Below are 7,507 nucleotides of genomic sequence, written 5' to 3' on the forward strand. Positions count from 1 at the left end.
ATCTTACCTCCTTTCCACTTGCAAACGTGAATGATTTTTGTTTTGTTTGAAGAAGAGTTGAGAACAAGTTAAAGTCCCTGGCTGATGAATTGGTCACAACTTCCCCCAGAGACTGCTCAGGCATCCACAATAATAAATAGAGTCAAAGCCTTTACTGGCTAAGCTGATGTTTATGAGTACTATCTGCTAATGACCTAAAGGCAACAATGTTGAGAAATGTAGGAAATAGCTTCACCAGCTATTGGTTATTATAACATACATCACTGATAGGCAAAACATCTCTTGCAAGAGCAGGGCAGGAAGACAGAAGTTATGTTTTATGACGAATTTTACTTTCTACATTTGATTTCCTTCCAGCTTGGAAGGAAACTGAGGTATTTAAGTTTTCCACAAAAGAAAAATCATGAAGGAAAAGAAGACGGCTGTGGGTCTCTTAAACTGACTCATTTCAATTTTTACTTTTTTAAATTTGCAAAGGTTTACAAGTTGCGACTCATTTTAAAACAAAAGGTTTCACTCAGATCACGTTAAAATGTTTTGATACTTGGAATGTTTCTATTTTTTCCATAACTAAATATGAAGACAAACAATTTTGTGAAGTATTTTAAGAGAACTGTATTTTCTATTAATAAATTGACAACATTTTCTTTATTGACACAATGCCCTTTTGATTCCCCCATATTTTCTTCCAAATAGTTCAAGACATTCTAGAAAAAAAAATGTAAAAGTTCCAAATGTTTGAAAAAAGTTCCGAATAGTTTGAAAAGAGCAGCTAGCTTCTGAAAACCAAATCCTCTACATACATTTTTAGTATATTCCTGATCAGAAAAAGAAGAAAAGAGACAAATGTTTAATGACATAACCTATCCTGTAATAGCAAGCCATTTCAAAGCCTTTAAAAACAGACCCTAGAATGCAAAGCACTTAACCATTAACTATTGCTTAATTAAGTCTGTGCTGAACAACTCCATTGTGTTGATTACAACCTCAACAACTTGAACAAAGAGCAGCAGTTTCCATTCTGATCTCAGCTGTTTCCTAGCTAGTAGAAGCGACATCCTACATGAAAATGGCTATTGGCTAGCTTAAAGGCAGATAAAAACTAACCTGTCTCACGACGGACAGTCTAATCCCAGCTCATGTTCCCTATTAATGGGTGAACAATCCAATGCTTGGTGAATTCTGCTTCACAATGATAGAAAGAGCTGACATTGAAGGATCAAAAAGTGATGTCGCTATGAACATGTGGCCACCACAAGCCAGTTATCCCTGTGGTAACTTTTCTGACAGCTCCTGCTTAAAACCCAAAAAGTCAGAAGGATCACGAGGCCCCGCTTTCACAGTCTGTATTCATACTGAAAATCAAGATCAAGCGAGCTTTTGCCCTTCTGCTCCACGAGAGGTTTCTGGCCTACCTGAGCTCACCTTAGGACACCTACGTTACGCTTTGACAGGTGTACCACCCCAGTCAAACTCCCCACATGATGCTGTCCCCGGAGCGGGTTGTGCCCGGCATGTGCTGGACACTTGGCGCCAGAAGCGAGAGCCCCTCGGGGCTCACCCCCCCCACCTCACCAGGTAAGTGAAAACATGATCAGAGTAGTGGTATTTCACTGCCAGCCAGAGCCGCGGTGCAGTCATGTGAGCACAGAGCCTCCCACTTATCCTACACCTCTCATGTTTCTTCACAACGCCAGACTAGAGATAAACTCAACAGGGTGATCTTTCCCCACTGATTCTGCCAAGCCCATTCCCTTGGCTGTGGTTTTCCTGGATGGTAGGTAGGGACAGTGGGAATCTTGTTCATCCATTCATGCACATCACTAATTAGATGACGAGGCATTTGGCTACATGAAGAGAGTCAGTTACTCCCGCCTATACCGGCGCTTCATTTGGTGTACGCTTCATTGGGTTAAAAACTGGCTGGATAGCCAGATCCACCATGAGTCGTGGTGAATGGAGTCAAATCCAGTTGGAGGCCAGTCACTAGTGGAGTCCCCCAGGGCTCAGTACTGGGGCCAGTCCTCATTAACATCTTTATTGACAATATGGGTGAGGGCATCAAGTGCATCCTCAGTAAGTTTGCAGATGACACCAAGTTAGGTGTGTGTGTCGATCTGCTCAAGGGTAAGAAGGCTCTGCAGGAGGATCTGGACAGGCTGCACCGATGGGCTGAGGCCAACTGTATGAGGTTCAACAAGGCCAAGTGCTGGGGCGTGCACCTGGGGCACAACAACCCCAAGCAGAGCTACAGGCTGGGAGATGAGTGGTTGGAGAGCTGCCAGGCAGAGAAGGACCTGGGAGTATTGGTTGATAGTCGGCTGAATATGAGCCAGCAGTGTGCTCAGGTGGCCAAGAAGGCCAACAGCATCTTGGCTTGCATAAGAAGCAGTGTGGCCAGCAGGGCTAGGGAAGTGATCGTTCTCCTGTACTCGGCTCTGGTGAGGCCGCACCTCGAGTACTGTGTTCAGTTTTGTGCCCCTCGCTACAAGAAGGACATGGAAGTGCTTGAGAGAGAATAGAGAAGGGCAACAAAGCTGGTGAGGGGTCTGGAGAACAAGTCCTACGAGGAGCGGCTGAGGGAGCTGGGCTTGTTCAGCCTGGAGAAGAGGAGGCTCAGGGGTGACCTTATTGCTTTCTACAGGTACCTCAAAGGAAGCTGTAGTGAGGTGGGGGTTGGTCTGTTCTCCCACGTGCCTGGTGACAGGACAAGGGGGAATGGGCTTAAGTTGCGCCAGGGGAGTTTTAGGTTGGATATTAGGAAGATCTTTACTGAAAGGGTTGTTAGGCATTGGAATGGGCTGCCCAGGGAAGTGGTTGAGTCACCATCCCTGGAGGTCTTTAAAAGATGTTTAGATGTAGAGCTTAGTGATATGGTTTAGTGGAGAATTGGTTAGAGTTAGGTCAGAGGTTGGACTAGGTGATCTTTAAGGTCTCTTCCAACCTAGACGATTCTGTGATTCTGTGAAGGCAGATCCCACTCCTTCAACAGCCTCTATATGTCCCACAACTTGCATAGGCCCAAACAGTGTTGAGTGCACCACAGAACTGTCATGTCCCTCAGAACAACCATATAGCACTACACATGCAATTAGTTTCAGCTGATGTAAATCCTTGGCTGCAGTTTGAGTAACTAACATGGACACGAACACTCCTTTGGACCAGGTTTCAGGGCACAGAAAAAAAGGCTGTGGGTATAGTTTGGCCTTTAACTAAAGTCAACATATAAAGAACAGTGATTTACAGTGGCAAGAAATCCAGTCACTATGAACTGGTTTCTCTATTGGAAGAGAAGATGAGTAGAAGGAAGAAGTTACCAGAAGACTTTTTTTTTTTTTTTCCTTAACAGATTATTACCACCGTCCTTAAATCTATTGTGATGTGTTATATAAAAGTACATATGGCAAAAGACCACTAGATGGGAGTAAAGTAACTTAAAAGTGAGTATTTCCTCTACTCGGTTTTGTTGTATAAACTGCATTTGCATGTTAATTAACAGCTATAGTAAAACCAGGGTATTAAAGAATTGCATTTGCTTAACATTTTAAAGCAAAGTTGATTAGATAAATACAGTATTTCTGTACCTTTGTCCCTTCTCACTAGGCTGCGGGCTGACAGGGAACATTCATCATCTGGATGAAGCCAAAACACCAGGGATGGCATTGAGCCAGAACATTTGGCAGTAGACATGAATTTCTTTATTTGTATTCAGATTTACAAAGGAGCATCATTACATGATGGAAACAGACTCATATTTATCAAGTGTTAAAAAGGCACTGGGCTTAAAAGCTGTCTTGGTAGGTAAGCATGTACAAGAGGCAGGAAAACAAGAACCTTGGTTCTCACATTGATCACTGCCCCAAATCTACACAACACTGAAATATTTGCCCGAGCAAAAGGAACAGAGAGAGAAGTATGATTAATTTTGAAGTGTGAAGTATTCTGCATCAGAATGCTGGATGAAATCTCACTGCAGCTGCAAGTAATGTGCTCCTGTATCACTGCCAGGTTACCATAGTCTGTCTCCATTGTAACCCATCTACACCATGGGAGAAAAGACTGTGCAGTGAATCTGCACAAAAGAGCAAATGTTTAAAATAAATGTCAATGAGAAATCTTAGCAACTGCCACAGAACAAAGTGAAACATGAGAACAGAGTTCCAAAAGCAGAAGAATGGCTTTGACAGCAAATTTTAAGCATGAATGACTGAAATATATATATATGTGACTGTGTATCTTACTACTGCTGGGAAGTATACCCAGCTTGAGATTTTTATGGGAAAAGAGATGCTATATGGCAGTAAGTAGATCTCCAAACTTCACTGGAAAGTACCAACTTATCAATACAAAGGTAAAATAAGAGATGAGGGGGCAATGAGATACAAAATTCCAAAGGTGCTAAGAAAAGCCTGTAAATGCAAGCTGGAGTTCTTCTTAGTCACATACCCACAGATAATACTTACTGAACCTTGATTTAATCATAGCAATCTTGAAAGACTTTCATCATCACAGATGGTTGTTTTTCTAACATTGTAGTAATTCTGCAGAAGAACTGACCATCAGTTGAACCAGTCTGAAAATTATCAATCATGGCTGGATCAATATTGTTGGGTCTATTTTTTTTCCATCTACTATTTGCTGTCATTTGGACTCTTTCCACATTTGCATGCAACAATAGACCTATAATACATCTTAAAAGCTGACTTATGCAAGAAAGATTGGTGTTACTTAAGTGAAAGAAAACTGAGGAGAGTAACAGCAGTTTTTAAACACATGACATACTGACAGATAAAAGAAATCCCTATTCCACGTACTTGGTACATTGCAGAAGTAGTAACAGGCTTAAACTGCAGTGTAAGAGCTCAGGTAAGACACAAAGGGAAAGGGGAAGCAGAGGCAGCCTTCCAGCATTAAGGAAAACAAGATACTGAAAAGCATTTGTCAGGGCAGTTGTAGAGTCTCCGTTACTGGAAAACTAGAACACCATATTGGACAAACATCCATTAGGACCAACATAATAACAGCTGATTAAGTATTGTGGCAGGAAAAAGGACTGGACAACTCTTTCAGAATGCTAAAGGTAGAAATCTGTGATATGTAACAGTAATTCATGAATATGACAAATCACGAATCATTTAAGACAAGAAAAAATGGTATCTATCACTCTGGTGAAGAAGTTTATAATGATAAATGTATTTCCCACAACAGAAGGTGGAACAAGGGGATGAGGAGGGGGTCAGGGGAGGAGAAGCAGGGGGCAAGGAATTTCAGAAATTACACGACGTTCAAGCAAACTTAAAAAAAAAAAAAAGAGTCCATACAAAGCCAAACACAGGCTAAGATTAAAACTAGGAAAAAAAAAAAAAAGAGGGTAAGAAAAAGAGCTAAATAAAAACGGCAGAATTAAAGTCTAAGAATTAATAAAAAGTAAAGAAGATAAACTCAAATAGAATAGAATATGAATCAAAGAAATATAAAAGCATAGTAAAGTGTTGAAGAAATTAAAAAATGAAGGTAATTTAGTGGTTAAAGCACTAACCTACAATTTAAAATACCTGTTTTTAATTCCCTGTTCAGGCTTCCTAACTTTCTGAACAAGCTAACTAATTTCTCCTGGCCTCAGGTCCTACTCATAACTACTCTTGTACACAGAAACTTGCTGTGGTAGGAGACAAGGTTTCAGTTGTGCACGTATGGGGGTGTTAAAACTTGAGTAAAATGGTATTAAACTGCAACATCATTAGAATAAAAACAGAATTCAAGCTAATGCAGCATAAATACAATATTAAAACAAGGAACCATCTGAATGAAAAAGTCATAATAGTATGTGATGAATTCTTGAACAAAACAGGTAAGTTCTTTTAGAGTATGACTGAGTTTGTGAAAATAAATGGCAAATTTATTTTAAAAAAATTATTTAGTGGCTATGTTACAGTCCTGGGTCAACTACACAAGTCTAACCACATAGATTGTGACAGTACACATCCCCCATTCCTAATGTCAGCTATCCGATTTCAGGAGTTGCCACCCTTTATGCTACCTTGTCCTAGCTTCATTCTCTCCTGCTGATGTTAGAAGAAGGAGGGTTGAGAAATGCTGTTGACCAAGTTGTTGATTCTTGGGCTAAGTAGCTAAAACTTAACTCACCAGAGAAAGACTGACAAAATTTGGGTATGGATCTTCCCATCAGGCATCTGGAGATGATTTTCATTTTGAAATTCCCTCTGCAACTTCAGAGCTCTCCACAGACACACAATAAATATTAGGTGAGCAAGGATTTAACTGTTTTTTGCAATCTACATTCACATTCTCACATGCATTGAAGCACTGGTCACTGATGTTGTCTGGTACTGTGTTGTGATACAAATAAAACAGCAAGTGTCTAGATTTAAATATTATCCCTTTTACTAGGTGGGATTGGAAAGACTCCACCCCTCCTCCCTCCTTCACCTGTCTGTTTAATATCTTCTACCTGTCCCACAGGAGAGAAAGGGAGTGCAAACCCAGCAAGTTTTTTAAAAGCTACAGAGAAACAACAAAATAAAGTTACACTTACAAAGAACGCTGAGCAACACAACAGAAGGAAAACATATGAAGGAAAACGTGCCGTAAAAGGTTACATTCCAGAAAAATTTTAAGAGCAGTTCATGTATAGGCACAAAGCTCAGCACATTTCGGAGCACAGAATCATGGAATCATTGAATACCCCAAGTTGGAAGGGACTCATAAGGATCATCAAGTCCAACTCCTGGTACCGCACAGGTCTACCCAAAAGTTTAGACCATGTGACTAAGTAAGAGTCCCATCGCTTCTTAAATTCAGACAGGCTTGGTGCAGTGACTACCTCACTGGGGAGCCTGTTCCAGTGTGTGATCACCCTCTCGGTGAAGAACCTCTTCCTGATGTCCAGCCTAAACCTCCCCTGCTTCAGCTTGACACCATTCCCTCGGGTCCTATCACTGGTGATTAAGGAGAATAGGTCACCTGCCTCTCCACTCCGCCTCGCGAGGAAGTTGTAGACTGCAATGAGGTCCCCCCTCAGCCTCCTCTTTTCCAGGCTGAACGGGCCAAGTGACCTCAGACGCTGCTCATGTGTCTTCCCGTCTAGGCCCTTCACCATCTTTGTCACCCTCCTCTGGACACTTTCCAACAGTTTAATGTCCTTGTACTTGTGGTGCCCAGAACTGCACACAGTGCTCAAGGTGAGGCTGCACCAGCGCAGAGTAGAGCGGGACAGTCACCTCCCTTGACTGACTAGCGATGCCGTGCTTGACGCACCCCAGGATGTGGTTGGCCCTCCTGGCTGCCAGGGCACACTGCTGGCTCATATTCAACTTGCTGCCAACCACAACCCCCAGATCCCTCTCTGCGGGGCTGCTCTCCAGTGTCTCGTCACCCAGCCTGTACATAAAGCCAGGGTTGCCCCATCCCAGGTGGAGGACCCAGCACTGCAGAGCAGCTACAGAGAAGCTACAGAACCTATCCGGAATGAAAGATTACATGGAAA

The sequence above is a fragment of the Aythya fuligula genome, chromosome 11 (assembly GCF_009819795.1).
Source record: "Aythya fuligula isolate bAytFul2 chromosome 11, bAytFul2.pri, whole genome shotgun sequence".
Taxonomy (NCBI): Eukaryota; Metazoa; Chordata; class Aves; order Anseriformes; family Anatidae; genus Aythya; species Aythya fuligula.